Here is a 24804-nt window from a genome sequence, read left to right on the forward strand (position 1 = left end):
CCAACTTGTTATCTCGCCAAAAACCCTAAAACTCAACCAATAGAAGAGATTCACAAGGAAAAGGCAATGTGGTTACCTCCAGAAGATGATAACTGAGATAAGAGTTGATTTCGACACTCTACTTGCTCCAATATCCTTCTCCTCCAAGCCTTCTCCCTCCAAAGATCCTCTTTTCAAGCTTCGAACACACAATGGGCGCACACACACACACATATTAGGGTTTTAAGGGGCTCTCAAAGACTGCAAAGAGGCCAAAGGAGGTTGAGGCTCCTTTAAATAGAGGTGCAAAACCCTGTGATTTAGGGTTTCATCTGCCAGCTCCTACTCGCCGAGTCCCAATATGGACTCGTCGAGTAGGTCACTTAACTCGCGATCCCACCCCGCTGCTACTCGACGAGTAGGTCAACCAACTCGTTGAGTAGAGCTTATCCCAATAAATCTTATTTAAACAATACCTAAGAATCGGGGCGTTACAACTCTCCCCCACTTAAACTAGACTTCGCCCTCGAAGTCCGCTGGAATAAACAATGTCGGGTAATGCTCGCGCATCTCCGCTTCCGGCTCCCATGTCCACTCGGATCCCTTCCGATGTTCCCGTTGTACCTTTACTAAAAGTATTTCCTTGTTCTATAGAATCTTCTTCTTCCTTTCCATAATAGGCACAGGTCTCTCCACATAGTTCAGGCGCTCATCGACCTGAATGTCATCCAACGATACCACTGCCTCCTGTTCCATAATGCACTTTCGCAATTGCGAAACATGAAATGTGCTATGGATCTGGCTAAGCTCCTCCGGAAGATCTAGCCTATAAGCCACCTTGCCGACCTTGGCAACAATCCTGAACAACCCAATGTAACGGGGACCCAATTTCCCCCTCTTCCTGAAGCGGATCACACTCTTCCAGGGTGAGACCTTTAGAAGAACCATGTCACCCACCTGAAATTGTAGCTCAGAACGACGTTGGTCGACATAACTTTTCTGCTGACTCTGAGCGGTCTGCAGACGCTGTCTAATCTGCTGTATCACCTTGGTAGTTTGTAGAACTACCTCTGTCCGACCGATCACCCTGTGCCCAACCTCGACCCAGCAGACTGGGGTCCTACACTTCTGACCATACAACATTTCGAAAGGTGGGGCGCCAATACTGGAATGGTAGCTGTTGTTGTAAGCGAACTCTGCAAGCGGTAGGTTGGAATCCCAACTCTCACCGAAATCAATGACGCACGCCCTCAACATATCCTCGAGGGTCTGAATGGTCCGCTCACTTTGCCCATCAGTCTGCGGATGGAACGCCGTGCTAAAATGCAGTCGCGTACCCAATTCCTCATGGAACTTCTGCCAAAACCGGGAAGTAAACTTGACATCTCGATCGGAAACGATAGAAACTGGAACCCCATGGCGAGAGACAATCTCTCTGACATACAGGTCGGCCAACTTCTTTGCCAATGAACTCTCCCGTATGGCTAGGAAATGGGCACTCTTGGTCAATCGATCCACGATGATCCATATAGCATCGAACCCCTTGCCGTCTTTGGCATCTTCGTGATGAAATCCATAGCGATCCGTTCCCATTTCCACATGGGAATCTCCAGAGGTTGCAACTTGCCATGCGGCCTCTGATGCTCGGCCTTGACCATCCTACAGGTCAAGCACTTCTCAACAAACCAAGCGATATCTCGCTTCATGCCAGGCCACCAATAACTCGAACTCAAATCACGATACATCTTGGTGGCTCCCAGGTGAATAGAAAACCGAGACTTATGAGCCTCCTCCATCACTGTCTGCCGGACCCCTCCGGACATCGGAACCCAAACCCGACCGTAACGGGTCAACAATCCGCGACTATCCTGAACAAACCGGATGCTTTCGCCCTTAATCTTCTCCAACTTCCAGTTCTCTGGTCTCATACCCTCAATCTGAGCATCCCTGACCAAACCCACCAACGGAGAATCCACTGCTATCCTCATACACCTGGCTGGGGTAGAGGACACAGCTGACTTGCAGCTCAAAGCATCTGCAACCACATTCGCTTTACCAGAATGGTAAAGGATCTCACAATCATAGTCCTTGACCACATCCAGCAACCTGCGCTGCCTCATATTCAGGTTTGGCTGATCCATGATGTGCCTCAAACTCTTGTGATCCGTGTATATAGTACACCGGACCCCATACAGATAATGCCTCCAAATCTTGAGAGCGAAAATTATCGCTCCCAATTCAAGGTCGTGCGTAGGGTATCTCGTCTCATGCGGCTTCAGCTGCTGCGATGCGTAGGCTAACATCCGTCCTCTCTGCATGAGGAATGCCCCCACGCCTGTGATGGATGCATCACGAAATACCAAAAAATCCTCCACTCCCTCGGGGAGTGTCAACACCGGCGCCTCGCATAAACACTGTCGGAGGGTCTCAAACGCCCTCTGCTGCCCAGGGCCCACCGGAAATCCACCCCCTTCCTCGATAGACGAGTGAGGGGTACGACAATCTTGGAGAAATCACGAATGAATATCCGATAATGCCCTGCTAAACCCAATAAACTCTTGATGTCTGAGGGAGATTTCAGAGTCTCCCATTTCATAACTGCCTCCACCTTGGCCAGATCGACCAAAATCCCCTCCTGGTTAATGAGATGTCCGAGGAACTGGACCTCTCGTAACCAAAACTCACATTTCGAGAACTTGGCATATAGCCGTTCTCGCCTTAGATCCTCCAGCAGCTACCAGAGATGCTCCTCATGCTGTTCTCGGGTCTTGGAATACACCAAGATATCATCTATGAACACAATGACCGAGCGCTCGAGCATCGGTCTGCAGACTCGGTTCATCAAATCCATGAACACTGCTGGCACATTGGTGAGCCCAAACGGCATGACCACGAACTCGTAATGTCCATAACGAGTCCGAAACGCGGTCTTCTTCACGTCTTCCTCCCTCACCCTGACCTGGTGGTATCCTGATCTCAAATCAATCTTGGAAAACCAATATGCTCCTTGCAGCTGATCAAAAAGATCGTCTATCCTCGGGAGCGGATAACGGTTCTTCACCGTTAACTTGTTCAGCTCCCTATAGTCAATGCACATCCGGTGCGAACCGTCCTTCTTCCTGACGAAAAGGATTGGTACTCCCCAGGGTGAGCTACTCGGACGAATAAACTGCTTACCCAGCAGCTCCTGTAACTGAGATGATAGCTCCTGCATCTCCGATGGTGCCAAACGGTACGGCGCCTTGGCGATAGGGGCCGCACCTGGCACAAGATCAATACTGAACTCAACCCGCCTCACTGGAGGCACTCCGGGTAACTCCTCCGGAAACACATCAGCAAACTCTCTAACCACCGAAACCTCTGAAACTGAGAGCTGCTCTCCAACCCGCGTATCTACCACATACGCTAAATAACCGGCACACCCGTGCTGAATATACTGTCGAGCCCTAGCTGCCGAACAAAACCCTGATCCCGACCTGGTGCCCTCACCATATACTACCAGTTCTCCCCCACTTGGGGTTCGAACCACCACCCATTATCCTTCACAGTCGATCATGGCTCCAAAACGGCTAAGCCAATGCATCCCTACAATCACGCATACATCCCCCATGAGGATAGGAATCAAATCTATCGGGAAGGACACCCCGAAAATCTCCAACTCGCATCCCCGATAGACTGAAGAAGCAGAAACCCCATGTTCATTGGCGATCGAAACTCGCAACGGACACTCAAGATCATCTATCGGCACACTGAACCCTCTAGAGAAGGTCTGAGATACAAACGACCGACTCGCCCCCGAGTCAAATAATACCAAAGCGGGCAAAAAGTTCACTAAAAACGTACCTAACCACAGGCACAATCCATAAGCATAAAACATATACAATAATTGAGACAAAGAATAGAAACGTACCAGCAACCACATCCAGTGCTGCCTTAGCCTCCTTGGCCGTGAGCTGGAAGGCGCGACCCTGAGCCTTCGCAGGCTCCATTTTGACTGGCATCCCATCGCCAATCCTCACAGTAGCTGGCGCGGAACCCTGCGCCGACTTGGCGGCGAGATGCGGACATTTGGTCTTCACATGACCAACCTGATGACAATGATAACAAATCCTCAGATCTGCGGGAGGGGCGGACTGACGGCAGTCCCTGGCATAGTCCCCCTCCTTGCCACATTTGTGGCACCCACCTCCTTCTTGACAAACTCCCAAATGACCCCTGCCACTGTCTTAGATCGAGTATCAACGGTCTTAGACCGCTTAGGCGCCGGCTGAGACTGTGCCGGTGCCAGACGCTGCTCCTTCAGCTGCAACTCTATCTCCAACTCACGCCGCCTCGCGGCTTCCTGTAGATCCAGGAGGGTATCACAACGCTGTGTAGCCACAAACTGTTGTATATCCGTCTTGAGCATACTCAGATAACGAGTCATCTGAGACTGCTTGATATTGCCATATGGATACCTATTTTAGGCAATATTTAAGTACATTTTTATATATAAGTTGGTAATTTGTTTAGAATAATGGTACTTATGAGATTAAATGTTAATTGCAGCCAAAAAGAAGACATTTTGAAGAAAAGGGACTAAAAACGATAAAGGAAGAAACTTTGGGAATTAAAAGATTAAAGGACAAGAAAATCAGGAAAAAGCGTCTTCACGTCGTGAGAACTGGAAGATTCACGACGTGAGAATAAGTTCTAGAAGATATGTACGCGGGTGAAGGAATCCTTGACGGGCACGGTTATCTGGAACTCATGACGTGAATATCTTATTATTCACGACGTGAATTATTAAAATTAGCAACTATATATATCCTTAACCATTACGAATAGAAGAGACTTTTGGCTAGATAAAGGGATTCCAGAAGGCGATTTTGAGCAGAAGAAAAGTCCTGGAAAAAGGTTTCAACACCAAAAGAGTGAAGTTCCATAATTTAGTTTACTTATTTGTTACTTAGGAACATGTTTCATTATACCTTGATTTGTGTTAGTGTGTTAGTTGCTATTATGAGCAGCTGAATCTAGCTACTCTTGTTTAGCTAGATGAAGCTTCTAACTTATGAATAGCTTAATTTTTATGGATTTATTTAGTTGGTAAATTGCTTGTGTTTGATTTTTAGTTACCTAGCATGCTGTGTTTATTTCTCTAGTTGCTTAATTTCATGTTCTGTGTAGCTTAGTGACCATTAACTGCATGAACTTGTTTACCTAATGATTTATTGAACATTAAATTGTTAGAGCTAGGATTGACCAATCTTAGTTAGTAATTAGAGTAAATAAACTTAACTGTGCTAGAGAACGTGGATTGTGACTATAATTGCGTTTACATAATAAATCTTACATAACATATTCATATTCATAATTGGTTATGTGTTTAATTGTGTGTGACCATACATAGTTTGACATCAATTAGTTAATTATTGGTAAAGTTAGACTTAAATTACTAATACAATTAAAACCAACTTGATAATCCATAATTATTAGCTAGCCATAAGGACGAAGTGGATTCGAACTAGACAAGAGTGTTTTTACTTATTGATTGAATTTGAGTTAAGTTTGTCTGATCTTGTAAAATCAGATAAAACCTTTTCTAAACTTGTTAATAATTAGGTTAATTTAATAGCAAGTAGATTAATTAGTAACACCGTTCCCTGTGATTGACACCCGACTTACTCAAGCTATACTATAATCTGACTAGGTAAACTGCCTATAAATGCATAGTTAGTTTAAGTTTGTTAGGTTATAAATATTAAAATTAGTGGGTACTTTCGTGCACATCAAGTTTTTGGCGCCGTTGCCGGGGAACGACGCGTTTATTAGTTTATTTAGTTGCATTAGATTAATCGACCCTTTTTGTGGGATAAAATCTGCAAAAAGTTAATTGGTTATTTATTTTTGTTTAATAGCTCAGTAGCATATTATTTTAGCAAAAATTTTGATTTTTGTTTCTGTCACAGAATTCACGACGTGAGCTGTATAAACTCACGACGTGAGATCTGTAGTTTTTAGCTTTTTTAGTATTTTCTTATTTTAGTTCAGTTTCACGTTTTTATTTTATCGATTTACAGGAGGCCCCTCGATTTCGAGTCGGTGATTGTAAGATCAGCTGCCATCCAAGATAGCTAAACTCAAGAAGGCAATAGCCAACTTTGAGCAACAGCCGAGGGAGTCATTATACGAAGCATGGGAGCGGTACAAGGGCTTGCTTAGAAATTGCCCTCAGCATGATCTAAATGTGCAACAAGAGATATCAATCTTCTATGATGGGGTCAACGTAATGACAAGACAACTCCTTGACTCTCAAGGACCATTGACAAAGAAAAATCCAAGGGAGGTCAAGGTGCTGATTGAAGAATTCGCGAAGCACTCTCGCGAATACCACAACCCTAGGCAAGATGGAATTAAAGGCGGTGGAGGAGCCCAAACTGAAGAAATAACAACCATGATGGCTATGCTAAATAATATGGACCGGAGGTTGACACAAATGGACCAGTCAATTCATGCCATAAGAGTGGGTTGCGAGAGGTGTAGTGGTCCGCACTTGACCAAGGACTACAATTTAGATGAGTTTGGGAACAGAAAAGCTCAAGTGCGCTACTCGAGTGGGGATAAGTTTGATGAAGACTGGAGGAAACCAAAGAAGGAGTGGCTGCCATATGAAGAGTATAAGAAGCAAAAAGAAGAGAAGTATAGGCAGACAGGTCGAGGCTTTTATCAAAAGGAGCAGCCACCAGCTGAGAAGAAACCCGATTTAGAGACCATGTTGATGAAGTTTATGGAAGTCTCGGAAAAGAGACACGATGCTACTGATTCTGCTATTAATGAACAACAAACTTTAATAAAGAATCAGCAAGCCTCTATCAATAACCTTGAAGTACAACTTGGTCAACTAGCCACTCTGGTTCATGAGAAGTTGTCCCCGAAAAATCCCAAAATGATGGCCCAATCTCATGTAATGGCCATAGATACTGAAGAAGAGGCCATCTTTGAGTTCTTAGAAGCCTTAGAAGATGAACAACAACAGCCCGATCCAAAGTTGAAGAAGCCCAAGCTCGAAAATCAAGATGCTGCTAAGTTTCAGAATTCACGACATGAACCATATAAGTTCACGACGTGGGCCTGTAATGAACAGAAAATTTTTATAGCTGGCTCGGTTCATCAGCCACCTTTGCCTTTTCCTTCCCGAGTTGCCCTTAGTTCACTGGAAAGAGAGCATATAGAGTTTGTTAAACACGTGAAGGGTATCCCGATTAATACTCCTTTTGTCGAGTCCTTATCAAAAATTCCCGAGCATCAAAAATTACTACAAGAGTTGATGGACACTCGCCAGCAATTAAAGAAGCATTCTAAGGTGATTCTAAGTGAGCAAAGCTCAAAAGCTATGTTGGGAGAGACACTTAAGAAGATTGGAGATCCTGGACGTCTCACTATTCCGTGTGAATTTGGTAACAAAATGAAGGTTAATGCTTTAGCCGATTCTGGGGCTAGCATTAATTTGATGCCTTATTCATTTTATCAGAAGTTGGAAATTCAGAAGTTGAAGGCTACAAGAATGACTATTCACATGGCGAACCGTTCAGTGACACAGCCCCGGGGCATTGTGGAGGATATTTTAGTAAAAATTGGAAAATTTGTTTTTCCAATAGATTTTGTAGTGTTTGATATGAAGGAAGACCCCGATGTTCCAATTATCCTTGGTCGTCCATTGCTTAACACTGTTGGAGCTTATGGAGGTGTTCATAATTTTTGGGATAGAATATGGCTTCCAAAGGAATCATGTTCAAGAAGAGGTGTTCACAATTAATGAAGACAATGAACTAGAAGAACTAGAAAAGCTTATGGAGGAAGATATCAAGACAGTTCATCAAGTCAAAAGAACAAAACCAAGAGCATCTGTTCCATATTTGGTTGAAGTCATTGCTTACAAGAGTCCACCTTCTTGGGTAAGCAAGGAAGATGAGATAACAAGTGATGGTGAGAAAGCCAGTAGTGAAAGAGGAGAAGGATGCTATGGAGTGCATGGAAGAAACTAAAGGGACCAAACGCAAGCTTGATGAAGAAGAGGTCAAAGCTAAAAAGGAGAATTCGAAGAAGGCGTACAAAAGACGAGTTCAAGCTAACAAGAGGCATTTCAAGGAACAAAAGATCCTAGTGGTGGATTCTTCAGATGGTTCAACGTAGGATGCACAGAGTCCAGCTCAAGACTCCAAGAAAAAGAAGCGCTTCTCAGGAGACAACCCGAGTTTGGTTTGCATTTTTTCTTCTTTTTGCGTTTTAGTCTTAAAAACATAGATCATATCATCCAACTCGATTATAACATAATTAAACACTGAATGTGGGGACCCTAAAATGGAAGTAGAAATAATTAAGAATTTAGTTGAAAGTCAAATTTGATTTAGTATAAAATTTTCATTCCAAACACAACTCACGACGTGAATTCTTCAGAATTCACGACGTGAATCATGAATAAACCGGATAATAAGTCAATGATATAGTTTAGCCCATTTTATAAGTGACCCAAGACCAATCCGTGAGTGCATGGCCCAAAATTTAGTCCAGAATAAACTCACGACGTGAATTTTTAGGAATTCACGACGTGAATTTTTGAAAACACGGGACCACAGAATAAAGCCCTAGAAACCAGTTGACCCTCCCTTTATTTATTCCTCACGAAGTGAAAACGAAATCTGGTCCCCCCTTGGCCCCCATTGCTCTGATTTTGGCCGACAACTCCTCTAATTCTCTTTGTGCTTACGTAATACTTCTATCAAAGGTAATAATTCTTAATTGCTATGTTTAATTTTTTCTCTAATAGTTGAATTTAGGGTTAGGGTTTGTTCATATGTTAGAATGTATAAAATATGCCCTAAGAATCGTGAATTACCCTTGGAATGTAGTTGATTATTGGTTGAAAATGTCATAGGAGTAAACCCCCAACACTATCATGCCCGATTTATACAGAAACCAGAACAATTTTCAAACCTGACTATGAACTCTCGTCGTGAATTTTTAGGAATTCACGACATGAATTCTGGACTGTGAAGTTTCTATATTCTTTTTATTTCTAAATTGTTGGGTTGTTGTTTTGGCTGTGTTTGTTGCTTGTTTTTGCATAAATGGCACCTAGAAGAGACTTACCTCTTGCGATTGCGAGTTTACACCCATTTTATGAATTTCCAATCACTACACCCCGGGATGTTTACACGCGATGGAATACTCGGTTAGGATGGCTCTACAACCGGGAATTTGCTGTGGCTCCCACTATTCAGTGGGCAAGGTTGAGGGAGGTTGGCTTGGTTGATAGGATGTCCCAATACCTAACAAAAATCTTTTTGGGGGACGGATTTCAATTTACATGCAAGGGGTGGTTTAACCTGTTTAACATCCAGGAGCGTGTTTATAAGGAACTTTGCGTGGAGTTTTTCTCCACGGTGACTTTCCATGAAAATGTTAGAGATCCCACTTTTCCCCGAGCTTTGGTGTTTCGTTTAGGCGGGGAGTATCGGGAGTGCAGATTAGTGGAGTTTTCTCGCCGTATGGGGCTGTATGAAGCTCATGATACCATCACTCATGAGTTTATTTTATTTTTGAGGGACGCCACGCGGGTATATGCGGATGGGGTCTCGGGGACGAAGTTTTGGAGCAACATTGCCGCTGGAGTGTTTAACTCCGGTGTATCTCCCGAGAGTAGCATCAAAAGCCTGATACACCGCCTCATCCATCGCTTAATCACTTTCTCCATTCATCACAAACGTCACGGTGATAAAGTTACTAAAAGTAACTTGTTCTTTTTTGTGGTGCATCTTAAAACCGGGTGTTTGCTGCAATATTCCATATTTCTTGGCCCGGTATTTGGCGGATTATGCGACAAGTGCTCGTCCTAGAAGCCCCGTTTGTGGAGGGCATTTTGTTACACGATTGGCCCGATCTTATGGCCTCCTTGTTCCCGACATCACTCGTTCTCTAACATGTATTGAAGGGAATGAGTTTAGTATGGGGTATCTGGAAACAATGAAGGTGGTCAAAAACTATGGGACACATTGGGGAATTGTTCGAGATGATGATGATGATGATGATGATGAGGAGCCGACCGACCAACCTGAACCACAACCACTGCCGAGGCGCAGGAATGTGAGAGGACGGGGAGAACGCGGGCAACCAATACATCCACCCGCATCCATGGTGGGAGCACCTTTTGGGAGTGACATGGCTGGTTATTTTGACCAGTTATCTTTGAGTGTCAATTGGATCGGAGGTACTATGGAGAATGTTGTCCGACACCTTGGAGTGGAGCGGCCGCCTCATTTGGGGTATCATGACCCAATTTGCCCGAGATGGACGGAGTATGGCGGATGAGGAGGTGACGGAGCGGGCATGAGCGGAATGAACGATGAGGAGGATGATGATTGATTGTTTTTTTTGGTTTGTTTTGGTTTGTTTTTATTGTGTTATTTTGTTGGGATTGTAAGAACTTTTAAGATATTATGTTACTTTTATTCTTCTTTGGTTGTTATTTCTCAGAAATTGCTAGGAGCGTCTAAATAGGATGTTGAGATATAAGTGCGCACATCTTTAGCTGGGAGTGTTTAAAGTCGAGAGTCGAGACCCATATTTTAAAATAAGTGTGGGGTGAGTCAAGAGAGTGGATAGTCAGCGAAAGAGTAAAAAAAAAACTGGTGAATGTAGAAGAGTCTTAATACATTAAGACATTGGGTTGAATTGTGCACATTAAAAGAAGATTTGGCTAAATGTTTTTCTGTCTGCCCAGTTTTCACGACGTGAACTATTGTTACTCACGTCGTGAGTCAGTTTTCAGGGGTTTCCAAAACACGCATGATTGCGACTTCACGTCGTGAATTTTCTTATTTCACGTCATGAATTGGTGTTCTTCACAAGATCAAGGCCCTTGACATATTATTATTCCATGGGTTGATACCATTCTTCTTGTCATTAGTCTGGAGATTATTTTGGCTCATTTTCACTACTATACAATGTGGCGTATGCTTTCCCACATTGTTCGTTCTATTTTGAAGATTTCCACCACCTTTTTAGAAGATTGAAGGCTCGATTTCATGAGTTCAAGATCCAAGTTTCTATTTCTCAGAGTCCATATTCAAGATGCACGTTTTTCACACTTTAGGAGATGCTTACACCGCTATCCCAGGGGAGTCTGTTCCTTTTTCTTAATTTTGATTTATTTTATGCATACAATGAGGGCATTGTATGAAATAAGTGTGGGGTAGGGGTAGAAAAAGTAAATTACTAGAAAATTTTAAAATTGAAATTTTTAATAATTAAATCTAGTAATTATAATTTGAACTATAGTTGCTAGTGTTATATGGGATGATCCGATAAAAGTTCAAATGTTTAGTTTAGCCAAAACATGTTATAGTGCATTTGTGGTCTCCCTTATTTTAGTTAAATCATGGAACAAAAACATAACCCCACTTGGTTTAATGGATGCAATATGTTTAGCAGCCTAAACCTGAAATGTATCCAGGAAAGCTATGTCTTAACCAATAAAGGTTGAAGTTGAGCGCCCCTGCTTAAGCATGTAGGTTTTGAGTGAAAAAAGTGAGGTACATGTAAAAAAAAAGAAAAAAAAAGAAAAAAGAAAGAGAGAATTGAAGAAAAGTTTGAAGAATTTTGGAGCAACTAAAGTGAAGATCAAAAGATCAAAATTCCGAAGAAATTCAAAAAGTTGAAGATACCAGAAATCAAATCAAACAAGGTGGTGAATTCAAAGAAATCAAAGATTAAATTATCAAGGAAGTGAAGAATTTAAAAGAGCTCCATAGTGGTATCATAAATTGTAATTCTAGATTATGTATGCTTGGGTTGCTCAACCAAAAATACTTTGAGGTTAAGTGAGATTTATGCGGATGGATTCGGAGGGTTGCATCAAATGAGCATTGTTCGAAAGAAGTGGGCGAGTGTTTATGAAGATTGTGTGTATTTAAAGTATGGGGGGGTACTTTAGGAAAATTTTAAACACAAATTCATGCGTTGAGGTCATGGCATAATGGCTGAGCTGGAATCAGATTGTTCTATGTGATGTTAGTAATAAAGGATTAAGTTTAAATTTGCTTGAGGACAAGCAAAGCCCAAGTGTGGGGTATTTTGATATTGCCATATTTATACCTATTTTTAGGTAATATTTAAGTACATTTTTATATATAAGTTGGTAATTTGTTTAGAATAATGGTACTTATGGGCTTAAATGTTAATTGCAGCCAAAAAGAAGACATTTGGAAGAAAAGGGACTAAAAACGTTAAAGGAAGAAACTTTGGGAATTAAAAGATTAAAGGACAAGAAAATCAGGAAAAAGCGTATTCACGTCGTGAGAACTGGAAGATTCACGACGTGAGAATAAGTTCTAGAAGATATGTACGCGGGTGAAGGAATCCTTGACAGGCACGGTTATCTGGAACTCACGACATGAGTATCTTATTATTCACGACATGAATTATTAAAATCGGCAACTATATATATCCTTAACCATTACGAATAGAAGAGACTTTTGGCTAGAGAAAGCGATTCCAGAAGGCGATTTTGAGCAGAAGAAAAGTCCTGGAAAAAGGTTTCAACACCAAAAGATTGAAGGTCCATAATTTAGTTTACTTATTTGTTACTTAGGAACATGTTTCATTATACCTTGATTTGTGTTAGTGTGTTAGTTGCTATTATGAGCAGCTGAATCTAGCTACTCTTGTTTAGCTAGATGAAGCTTCCAACTTATGAATAGCTTAATTTTTATGGATTTATTTACTTGGTAAATTGTTTGTGTTTGAGTTTTAGTTACCTAGCATGCTTGTGTTTATTTCTCTAGTTGCTTAATTTCATGTTCTGTGTAGCTTAGTGACCATTAACTGCATGAACTTGTTTACCTAATGATTTAGTGAACATTAAATTGTTAGAGCTAGGATTGACCAATCTTAGTTAGTAATTAGAGTAAATAAACTTAGCTGTGCTAGAGAACGTTGATTGTGACTATAATTGCGTTTACATAATAAATCTTACATAGCATATTCATATTCATAATTGGTTCCGTTTAATTGTGTGTGACCATACATAGTTTGACATGAATTAGTTAATTATTGGTAAAGTTAGACTTAAATTACTAATACAATTAAAACCAACTTGATAATCCATAATTATTAGCTAGCCATAAGGACGAAGTGGATTCGAACTAGACAAGAGTGTTTTTTACTTATTGATTGAATTTGAGTTAAGTTCGTCCGATCTTGTAAAATCAGCCTTTATCTAAACTTGTTAATAATTAGGTTAATTTGATAGCAAGTAGATTAATTAGTAACACCGTTCCCTGTGATCGACACCCGACTTACCCAAGCTATACTATAATCTGACTAGGTAAACTGCCTATAAGTGCATAGTTAGTTTAAGTTTGTTAGGTTATAAATATTAAAATTAGTGGGTACTTTTGTGCACATCACTGCTCTGACGCAAACTCCGGGCATAACATAGCCCTATCAGTGAACATCCGGGTAATCTCCATCACAGAGTCCCCATCCTGTCTCAATGTCAAAAACTACTTAGCAAGCCGCTCCCGTTCCATGCGTGGAACGTATCTCGGAACTGCTCCCAAGTAATAGCAGCCCGCTGATCATCAGAATATGAACCTGTCGTCAATCTACACCGGTCCTTTGCCCCGAGCCTAAGCAGGTTCAGAGCATACCTATCCTTCTGGTCAGTAGGACATGAGCACGTGATGAAACAGCCCTCCACGTCAGACAACCACTGCATAGCTCTCATCGCATCCTAAGTTCCATCAAATGTCGGGGGCTTCGTATTATCGAAGTCCCGATACTGGAAAGCCCTGTCGGCTCCTCCTCCAACCCCTGCCGCAGTTACAACCAAAGTGGATGCAACGGCTGCTGTCTCTGCCAGTGCTGCATATCGCTCATCAAAATACTCGACCATCGCGGTCTTGATCGACCCAAACATCTCTGGTAGTTGCGCTCGGAAAGCCGCAGCGATCTCATCGTGCAGAATCTCCTGGATCCTAGCATCCATCTCCTCAATCCCTATCTGAACCACAGGCTCAGGTGCTACCGGCACCTCTGACCCTCTGTCTCCCGACCCTGACCCTGATCCGGATCCCGATCCTGATCCGGATCCAGCAGCAAAACGTCTTGTCACCACCATACTGAAAGGTACACTCAAGACATCAGATAAACAACATAATGTTGGGAGACCCAAACCCATAAACCCTAGGGGTTGTGACTTCCTTGCTACGCATATGGGTCTTGTGCTTTCACTAGTACGGGCCCATACTACCTTCCTCACCTACCCATATTTGTCTCAAGTATCACCACAACGCCCTAACAATAACATCAGCATAGAAATGCGTTCAACCCTCACTTCTAGAGGAATACCAACTTTCTCGCATCTAGTCTCACCACTTCTCATGACACACATACCCATGAAACTTCCATCAACCCCTGCAGCGCTATTGCATGCTAGCTGCACATAACGCTGGACCCAATAGAGTTTCGAATATCCATTCCTACCCGAAGGCCGAATCAACATTCTCAGGCTATAAGGCCTTTATTGTGCACAACCGTGATGCGTACACTAAACATCTGCAGTTATGATGTCAATTCCATATACAAGAAATCCCTAGGCTAATAGGCATCATATAATCAGGCAAATCTATCATGCGATTACTAAAGATCCCTAGCCTAGCACTAGCATGCTGTTCTAACATATCATAATATCAAAGAACTGTATGGTATTTTGGGGTTTTCTTACTGGCTCTGGCTAATCGTGCCCTCTTCATCCTCCATACTTTATTTTGAAAACCATTTTTAAAACTTACTTTCCAAAAATCTCCTTGATTTGAGACTGGATTCACACGAGTGTTCCTCCAATTCACTCAAACCAAGGATCTGATACCAACTTGTAACACCCATAGATTTTACGCCAAATTTAAACTTTTCAATCATAAATAAAAATCAAATATCATTGTTTACAAAAATGTTTTCAAATCAATATCCATCAGAGTGTCCCGAAATCATCACATAAGGATGAGGAGTGGTACGGTCACGCCTTCGCCTTGCCATGATCTCCTGAAGTACCTGAAACAATAAACTGAAACTGTAAGCCCGAGGGCTTAGTGAGCTACCCCCAAAATACCAATACCACACTGAAAAATGTCATATCAGTAACAATCAATCAATCAACATGCATACTGGCCATCAACTTGACTGGACCGCCCTACTGGGCCTACAGTCTATCTAAATCTGTCCCGAGCCTTTGGCATGACTGGTCCGCCTCGTGGGCCTGCAGTCTCCCCGGACCACTCATAGGGTATGTTGGCCTTCAGCACAAATCAGGACCGCCTCAACCCAACTAACAAGCAAATCACCATGTGTGCATAACTATCATATACTGGCATATACAAACATCAACATATCTATCACACCGATCATCAATTATAGAATTCTCTCGTAACTAGAGTACCGACCTTCCAGGTCACTAACATACCAATCCTTATGGATCATAAGAGCATAACATACTGTCTACCCTGATTCTGATCTAACAGATCATAACTACATGTAGCATACCAAAACAATAATAACTAAAGGGCCGACCTTGGTGTCGTAGACCCTATCGATATAGTGAGGATAACTCACCTTGTAAATGTCGAATCGGAAGATAAACTCCAACCCTCAGATCAATTGACACATGCTCCACCACCTATGATCATAATACCATATACTCATAAGCCCTTAACCTTATAAGGTAGTCCATAACCCACCAGTCAACCCCTGGTCAAAGTCAAAGTCCTCAGTCAAGGTCAACAGTCCATGTTGACCCCAAATCGCGGAGTACCCTCGGCTACTCGCCGAGTTCCTCGAAGTACAAACCAACTCGCCGAGTCATTGGGGTGACTCGTCGAGTTCCTTCGATTCTCGTTCGAACTTTAAGGCCACCCGTCGAGTTCCCTCCTTGCAACTCGACGGATACACATGCATACATATTCTAGGGAAAACTCATCCGACTCGACGAGTTGTTCTTCAACTCATCGAGTCTTATGGTAATCTTCATTGGACTCGCTGAGTTGTTCATCCAACTCGTCGAGTTCATGGCCATCTTCATGTGACTCGCCGAGTCCATTCAGTCCTTTTTCCATACAGACTTGTTTTGAGCCATGCAGCGGCTCCAAATCACAGATCCAAGCTTCTAGGTCATGCTTATCATGTAAAGTTGCAAACTTTACGTGCATGCATGGCTATAAAGGCTCAAAATGCTTATAGAATCCAAGGAGGGTCCAGATCTGAAGTTATAACCTTAGATCTAGCCCATAACTCATCTTCCCAACTTGTTATCTCACCAAAAACCCTAAAAGTCAACCAATAGAAGAGATTCACAAGGAAAAGGCAATGTGGTTACCTCCAGAAGATGATAACTGAGATAAGAGTTGATTTCCACACTCTACTTGCTCCAATCTCCTTCTCCTCCAAGCCTTCTCCCTCCAAAGATCCTCTTTTCAAGCTTCAAAGACACAATGGGCACACACACACACACACACGCGTATTAGGGTTTTAAAGGGCTCTCAAAGACTGAAAATAGGCCAAAGGAGGCTAAGGCTCCTTTAAATAGAGGTGAAAACTCCGGGATTTAGGGTTTCATCTGCCAGCTCCTACTCGCCGAGTCCCAATATGGACTCGTCGAGTAGGTCACTTAACTTGCGATCCCGCCCTGCTGCTACTCGACGAGTAGATCAACCAACTCGTCGAGTAGAGCTTATCCCAATAAATCTTATTTAAACAATACCTGCGAATCGAGGCGTTACAGACGCATCGAAGGAGGCGATATGGTTGAAAAACTTCATCGGAGACCTAGGAGTTATTCCATCCATAAAGGAGCCTATGGAGATTTTCTACGATAATGAAGGGGCGGTTGGCTTAACCAAGGAACCGAGAGATCATGGTAGATCCAGACATATCGACAGAAAATACGACTTCATAAGACATCAAGTAGAAGAAGGAAACCTCTTGGTAAAGGGGATATCGTTAGAGGACAACCCAACAAATCCTCTTACATAGGGACTGACTGGGGTTAAGCACTTGCAGCATGCAAGGGGCATTTGGTTGATGGACGATATTAGTTTTAGTGGTTAGATAAATAGAAACTTGTAATAGCTAAATTATAATTGACATTTGATGATTAAATAAAAGGGTTTTTATTTATAATTAAAGTTACTATCTTGTGCCAATTATTTACTGTTGTTTCAGTTTTCATGTTTTGACTTCCAGAATAATAAGATTCAAACTATCCATAGTCGATCATATGTTGGAAGTAAGTATGAAAGAAGTCTGTCATGAGTTGGCTTGTAGATTGTCTAAGGTGTTAGGCATAGCAAAAGTTTGCTACACCATTCATGAGTGCTCCTGAAATAAGATTTGAGTAGTGGATTCAACCCGCGCTCACTTGAATTACTTCATGGAATTTATTACGAGTAATTATGAGACGATAATATCGTATAGTCTTCAACCCAAGATATAGGAGTTGTTGACTATGAGTTGTTTGTGTATTGATGGCATGAAAACGCATCAGTAACTTGATGTTATAAAACGTGTCGTTGTGCAAGATTTAATGAGTAGTTAGTACAAGCATATAATGTCAAAGTGTATCTGTTCCTTTTATCCTAAGAGGATTAAAAACGATATCTTGGGCCCCTCGATGATTCTGTTTTGAGTATGTGTCGGGCCCGATCAGAACTAAATTGATGTGTTAAGTTATGTTTATATTAGACGAATCGGAAATCGGGAAATAAATTGTAGGACAATAAGTATGACTATGGTCCATGTGTTTGTCCACATAGATATCTTAAGAACAGAGGAATATATAATCCCTTATCTGAAGGACGCATCACTGACTAGGTCAGAGTTCGACAACGGCTTTGAAAGCATACGATTGCTAAGTCGGATCTTGAAGTCGCATTGATAGTTATAGTTATTGGACTTATCCATGTGGGAGACTGTTGAATTTGGTGTCAAAGCCCATAACTATAACTAAGATGTACTTGACCCGATTGTAGCATTGCCCTTTTTGGGTTGCCTTCACGAGTGCAATTTGATAGGATGGATTTTGAGAAAAGGGTTATTTATGGTTTATTAATATATTACAAGTATAATATATTAATATGAAATCGTATTATTTAATTAGTATTGATCAAGAATTAATTTGGAATTAATTTTGTGGTCAAAAGAGACAAATTAAATATATGGGGATTGATTATGTAAATCAATGAATCTTATAGTGTGGGCCAAGGATCCATGATTATGTAGATGGGATAAACTCATCCATGGATAGTCCATGGGGGTTAAATCCATGGAGCATGAGAATGTGGAAAGTCATGGGTCACCAATGTTTACGAAGTGTAACCCTAGCATGTGCAACACTATAAATAAGCCCCTCCTAGAGCCAAAATCGGTTGCCACATACTTTTCAAGAAGGGTGAAGTTGATTTTGTGCTAGTAACCTATTCTCTCAAGCCTCCTCTTGCATATTGGTGTTTGTGAACCAATAGAGGGATCACACTTGAGGTGCTCAAGCTTTCAAAGGTGAAGAACTACAAGTCCTTCTTAACTAGTTGTATCATTCAATTGTTCAAATGTATGATAATTAGGAAAATGCTTTGGAAAAATGAAAATATACATGTGTAATTAGAGAAAACATAGATCCAAAACATTTAGGGTTGCATGTGCACCATAAGAGTGTTATAGTGCTCAAAAAACAATAGTGGTATCAGAGCCTTGGAATGTTTTCTATTATATTTGATGCTTACTAGATTTTCAAAGTTTTGAAAAAGTCAAAATTTATGCCTCTGACGGGTGAACTCGCCGAGTCCATGAACTGACTCGGCGAGTCCACTCAATAACAGAGCAAGTTGCCGAGTTTAGTTCATACACTCGACGAGTTAAAGGCTCTGTTTATAGAATTTTGAGTTTCTTGGCCTAGTTTGGATTGGGAACACTACCACAAACTGTTTTGGATCATTAAAAATGTTTTTTATGATATGGTAGTGCTTGTACTCATCCAACCACAAGATAATTGTGAAAGTTTTGAAATAATTGTTGTTTTTATATGATAAACAAATTGCTTTCAAATTGTTGACTTGAAATAATATTGATTATGAGTTTAGTTTGATCATAAATTATGTGATAACTTTAGTTGTTAGAAAATGATCTAAATGAATTTTAATGACCTCCATAACTTATCCTCAAGTTATGGAAAATGAAAGGTCTCATACATTAAAATCTTATTAAACTCATAAGTTATGAATGTGAAGAGTTTTGACAAGTTTCAAAACTTGCCCTCAAGTTTTGGAATCTGTAAAGTCCCATTATTAAACATTAATTCCAAACCCTAGAGTTTTAAAAGTTAAAATTCAACCCTTATACTTTATAATATTATAAGTTTAATAATATATATATATATATATGTCTGTGTGTGTATAAGACAAGTCGGTCTTACCGTTATTAGACCTCATTCACGAAGCCGGTCTATAAGGTTACTGCCTATAAAATGGTGGTTTAATGGGTGTCCACTCTCACCCACCACTTCCTTGACTGGTGGAGGGTCGTTAGCCGTACGGGTAGGATAGGACATTAGTTCTCCCTCATTAAAAGTTTAATTATAAATGTAAAGTAACTGAACTTTTATTAAATCCCCAATCTGAGTTACCTTAGGAAAATGTGAAAATGGTGCTAATCCAGGAAATTACACTTTGCACCTTGTTAAGTTGTTAGTGGAGCGTGTGTGGTTAATCGGCACACTAATCAGGGACTGAGAATGTGTGGCAAAGGGTAGCTTGGTGTCAGTATTAATTCAATGGAGAGTGTGTGACTAACCGACACGTTGATTAGGTGATCTGTAACATTGGGTGTACCAAATTAATTTGCATGGTTATTTACACCTTGTTTGTGATCCTCGGCATCCCAGTCATAAACTTGACAGGCACAATCGAGATTTAAACATGTCATTGAAAAGTTCAATGAATCTCAAAGGATCTAAATCCAATTAAAACTTAATAATCTATTTCGTTTTCATGGTGGAAATCGGTAAATCTTCATTTACCAACCTTCAAAAAAATTACAATTGGATTACGACATCCCTCTTCGCAATTGTAGAATATTGTGTTGGGTCCTAGCCTTAATATTTCATTTGGGAGTAATATTAAGGATTATCATCTAATCTAAATTTTTTCTTCTTCCTTTTTAGATGTCTATCCCAAACAATGCTTCCACAAAAATCCCTTCAGGTTCTTTCTCCCTCATGAACCCATGTGGGAGGGTCATTTTCGATGGATCGAACTTCAATGACTGGGTTCATAACATCAGAATGGCTATTCACTATAAGGACAAATAATATGCCCTGGATAAAGAGCTTAAGGAGAGTGATGTAACCACTACCACTCCCGAACAAATCGTTGAACACACTACTCATGAGAGGGATGCGACAAAGTTGTCGTGTCTAATGATTGCTACCATGACTGCTGAGATACAGAAGTCCTATGAGGACTACTATCCTTTTGAAATGTATCAAGATTTGATGGAAAGCTACCATCAAAGTGCTTGGCAGGAGAGGTATGAGATCATTGCCTCCATGATCACAACCAAAATGAAGGATGGTGAATCCATCACGGCCCATTTGCAAAAGATTCAGAGATTCGTGGGCCGCTTGCTTAAATTGAATGTCAATTTTGATGATGAGTTGGCCATAGATATTATTCTATATTCTTTAACTTCTTGTTACAATCATTTTCGTATGACCTATCATATGAACAAGGAGGAGGTCACCCTTAGCAAGCTTCAAGGCCTTTTAAGAACTTCAGAAAGCAACCTGAAAGGCAAGTTGGTTATGTCTACTCCTACTACTACTTCTGCCCCTGTTCTGGTAACCGAACATGGAAAGGGAAAGAAGAGGAAGGTACCCTACAAGATCCGCAAGGGAAAGTCTCTTGATGGATCCTGTTTAAGTGGCACCAAAGATGGTTATTCTAATCCCTCCTCTAATCCGAAGGATGCAGAATGCTTCCACTACCATGAAAAAGGGCATTGAAAATGAAGCTTCCCCAAGTACTTGCAGGATATAAAGGATGGGAAGATCAAACCCTCCTTTGCAGGTATTTACACTATTCAATCTAATAACTCATCATATGCGAATTCTTGGGTCCTTGATACAGGTTGTGGATTTCACATTTGTTCTGATTTGCAGGGACTAAAAAGAAGTAGGGATGTGGAGCACGGGAAGATAAACTTAATCATGGGAAATAGGAAAGTGTCGTCTGTGACCAAGATTGGATTTTATTCTTTTTTGCTTAGTAATGGTTTAAGTTTATATTTGAATAAATTTTGTTACTCGGCCGATATGGCGAGAAATGTTATTTCCTTTCACAGTTTGTATAAACAAGTTTTTACCTTTTCCTTTACTAATGAAAATGCCAGTATTTATGCTTATTGTAATGGTGCATTTTATTTTAAAGCATTACCTTGCAATGGTATATATGAAACTGTGAATGTTGTAGATAACCTAGGAAATAATGTGTTACACATTGATTCTTCCAATGATTTGGATAAGACATGCTTGTGACATTGTTGTCTTGGACATGTCAACAAGAAGCGTATAGCCCAACTCCAAAAGGATGGAGTTTTCGAGTCATTCGACTTAAAGTCGGATGACACTTGCGAATCTTGCTTACTTGGAAAGATGACCAAGTCACCCTTCACTGGTACTTGTGAAAGGGGTGAAGGTCTGTTGGATCTCATACACACTGATGTGTGTGGACCATTCAGTACCACCACAAGGGATGACAATCTCTTTTATGTGACTTTTACTAATGATTATAGTAGATATGGGTATATTTACTTAATCAAGCATAAGTCGGAAACTTTTTAAAAGTTCAAAGAGTTTAAGCAAGAAGTGGAGAATCAATTGGGCAGGAAGATAAAGATGTGGTGATCCGATCGTGGAGGAGAGTATCTTAGTATCGAGTTCCTTGAATATCTAAAGGAATGTGGAATTTTTTCACAATTGACGCCACCTAGGACACTACAGCTTAATGGTGTGTCTGAGAGGCGCAATAGAACTTTACTAGACATGGTTCGTTCCATGATGAGTCGAGCTTCCTTACCTATATCATTTTGGCGGTATGCCTTAGAGACTGTCGCCCATATCCTTAATCTAGTCATGAAAAACTCTACTATCATGAAAAGCTCGAACCTCGGAGTGAGCGATGTATTTTCATCGGCTACCCGCAGAATTCCTTTGGATATCTCTTCTATAGACCGAGTGACAATGTTGTCTTCATTTTGAGGAGAGGAGTCATTTTTGAGAGAGAGCTCATATGCCAAGGAGACAGTGGGAGGAAAATTGACCTCGAAGAGCTTCAAGATGCAAGCGGTGAAGGAATCTCAAACACTAGCTCTCAACCCGAGGAGGAAACTCCGGTTGAGCCAATTAACGAGTCCGTACATCTGAGGCATTCAAGTAGAGTTAGTGTTCCACCTGTGTTGTATGGTTTTCGTATAACAGCTGAAGGTGATACATTTATAAGTGATGTCACACTTTGTAAATCTGGATGAACCTAATAACTATAAGGAAGTCATGTCAGGACCCGAGTCTGCAAAATGGAAAGAGGCCATGGACAGCAAGATTTAGTCCATGTGTGACAATCAAGTTTGAAACTTGGTTGACAATATACCGGCCCGTAAGACAGTCGGGTGCAAATGGATCTTCAAGAAAAAGACCGACATGGATGGGAAAGTACACACATATAAGGCGCAACTGGTTGCGAAGGGCTTTACTCAAACTCATGGAGTTGACTATGATGAGACCTTATCACCAGTAGCGAATATTAAATCTATAAGGGTTATGTTGGCCATAGATGCATTTCATTTTATGAAATATGGCAAATGGATGTAAAAACTGCATTCCATAATGGAAAGTTGGCTGGAGATGTTTACATGAGTCAGCCAAAGGGTTTTGTCAATGTAAAGTACTCTAATAGAGTGTGTAAGCTTGAGAAATCCATTTATGGATTAAAACAAGCATCTCGCAGATGGAATCCTTATTTTGATGAGAAAGTCAAAGATTTTGGGTTTTTGAGAAGCGAGGATGAGTCTTGTGTATATGTTAAAGCTAGTGGGAGTATAGTGAGCTTTATGGTATTTATGTAGATGACATACTGCTCAGAGGAAACAACATCCCAACCTTGCAGGAGGTTAAGTCCTAGCTTGGGAAGTGTTTCGCTATGAAGGACCTTGGAGAAGCTGCTTACATCCTAAGGATAAGGATATTGAGAGACAAGAGTAAAAGACTAATAGGACTTAGTAAAAGTACCTACTTGGACAAGCTGTTGAAGCGTTTCTGCATGGAGAACTCCAAGAAAGGTAACCTACCTATCCTAAGCTATACCAAACTGAGTAAGACTCAGAGTCCGAGTACAGAGGTTGAGATAGCAGAGATGAGTCAAATTCCATATGCTTCTGCTGTTGGCTCGATCATGTATGCTATGACTTGTACTCGCCCTGGTGTGACCTTTTCCTTGAGCATGGTCAGTAGATATCAAGAGAATCCTGGTAAAGCTCATTGGACTACGGTTAAGAACATTCTGAAGTACCTGCGGCGGACTAAGGACTGGGTCCTTACCCTTGGTGGAGTGATGAATTGAGAGTGACAGGGTATAGCAATGCTAGTTTTCAAACTGATAGAGATAATTTTTGCTCTCAGTCGGGCTTGGTGTTTACCCTGAATGGAGGAGCAGTGACATGGAAACGTTCCAAGAAGGAGACTATAGCTGATTCAACGCGCGAATCAGAGCACATAGCATCAATCGACGCATCGGAAGAGGCGCTATGGTTGAAAAACCTCATCGGAGACCTTGGAGTCATTCCATCCATAAAGGAGCCTATGGAGATTTTCTACGAAAATGAAGGGGCGGTGCCTTAACCAACGAACCAATAGATCAAGGTAGATCCAGACGTATCGATAGAAAATACAACTTCATAAGACATCACTTAGAAGAAGGACACCTTGTGGTAAAGGGGATATCGTCATAGGACAAGCCAACAGATACTCTTACAAAGGGACTGACTAGGGTTAAGCACTTGCAGCATGCAAGGGGCGTTGGGCTGATGGACGATATTAGTTTTAGTGGTTAGATAAGTAGAAACTTGTAATAGCTAAATTATAATTGACATTTGATGATTAAATAAAAGGGTTTTTATTTATACGTAAAGTTTCTGTCTTGAGCCAATTCTTTACTATTGTTTTACTTTGCATGTTTTGACTTCTAGAATAATAAGATTTATTCAAACTATCCACATTTGATCATACGTTGGAAGTAAGTATAAAAGAAGACTATTATGAGTTGGCTTGTATATTGTCTAAGGTGTTAGGCATAGCAAAAGTTTGCTACACCATTCATGAGTGCTCCTGAAATAAGATTTGAGTAGTGGATTCAACCGCGCTCACCTGAATTACTTCATGGAATTTATTATGAGTAATTATGAGACTATAATACCATATAGTCTTCAACCCAATATATAGGAGTTCTTGACTATGAGTTGGTTGTGTATTGATGGCACAAAAACGCATCAGTAACTTGATGTTATAAAACGTGTCGTTGTGCAAGATTTGACGAGTAGTTAGTACAAGCATATAATGTCGAAGTTTATCTCTTCCTTTTATCCTAAGAGGATTAAAAACGATATCTTGGACCCCTCGATGATTCTGTTTTGAGTATGTGCCGGGTCCGATCAGAACTAAATTGATGTGTTCAGTTATGTTTATGTCAG

General features: G+C 41.0%; 1 non-coding gene across 1 annotated transcript; it reads right to left on the bottom strand.

The window, feature by feature from the left end:
• Nucleotides 1-6097: 6097 nt before the first annotated feature.
• LOC111907947 (small nucleolar RNA R71) lies at nt 6098-6204 on the bottom strand. The gene has a single exon (XR_002855716.1). It is a non-coding gene; the product is annotated as a small nucleolar RNA R71 (small nucleolar RNA).
• Nucleotides 6205-24804: the final 18600 nt, after the last annotated feature.

This window comes from Lactuca sativa, chromosome 4 (genome assembly GCF_002870075.4).
Source record: "Lactuca sativa cultivar Salinas chromosome 4, Lsat_Salinas_v11, whole genome shotgun sequence".
In the NCBI taxonomy this organism is placed as follows: domain Eukaryota; kingdom Viridiplantae; phylum Streptophyta; class Magnoliopsida; order Asterales; family Asteraceae; genus Lactuca; species Lactuca sativa.